This window comes from Nanorana parkeri, unplaced genomic scaffold (genome assembly GCF_000935625.1).
Source record: "Nanorana parkeri isolate BGI_ZX_2015 unplaced genomic scaffold, ASM93562v1 scaffold743, whole genome shotgun sequence".
NCBI lineage: Eukaryota > Metazoa > Chordata > Amphibia > Anura > Dicroglossidae > Nanorana > Nanorana parkeri.
The window spans coordinates 119,425-120,422 of record NW_017307011.1 but is presented as its reverse complement, the minus strand read 5'-3'; positions in this window follow the sequence as shown (position 1 = coordinate 120,422).

Below are 998 nucleotides of genomic sequence, written 5' to 3'. Positions count from 1 at the left end.
CTTTTAAAGTGTCGCCTATGGCCAATTTTGGGTATGGTAGTTTTCTGCAATTTCGCGGGTGCGCGCAATTTTAAAGCTTGACATGTTTGGTGTCTATTTACCCGACGTGACCCCGACTTTTATATTTTACCAAAAAACTGGTTAATAATAAATGTTTCCTAACATAATGTAAAAAAAACTTTTTTTTTTCAAAATTTTCTGTAATTTTTCCTAATTATAAAAAAAAATAAAAACCCCAGTGGTGATTAAATACCACCGAAATAACGCCCTATCTGTCCCCAAAAAATGGTATAAAATTCATTTCAGTACAGCGTTGCATGACGGAATAAACGTCAGTCAAAGTATCGCAGCGCTGAACACTGAAAAATGGCCTGGCCAGGAAGGGGGTCTAAACACCTGGTCTTGAAGTGGTTAATTAAAGGGCTGCTGTGGCCGTTAAAATCCATGTTGCGCAGTCCGTGTGTTTATTGGGGTTTTTAACTTTTCAAAAGTATTTTATTGGTTTTTAACAATTTTCCAAAAGGAACGTAACATCAAACATGAATGTTCAAACATACATAAATAACTTATGCGTAAACAGTGAATTTGTTACATAAAACTGAGCTGACAGTCTTGAGACGGCCACCGAAGGAACTAGTGGGTAAGTGTGCAAAAATTCACATATAGCATCTTTAGGTGGACATCAAAAGAACCTAAGTAAACCAAGAGATCCCTAGGATCTTTAGGTGGGTTTAGAAAAAGTGAGAGAAGAGGGAGAGACAGCAGGAAAAAGGAAAACAATAAAAGGGGGGGGGGGGGGGGGGAGAGAGGAGCGCTACCAACAGCCCTTCATATGTGGGTCGAGGATCGAGGATGGCGTTTTGGGAAGAGCTAGTGTTAAAAGGGTCATGAGCTGTCGGTCAAATGACGGAGGGAGAAAATGAGTGACCCACGGGTCCCAAATTTTCTAAAATTTAAGCATACAGTCTTTTAGGCGTGCAGAAAGTTTTTCGTTATAG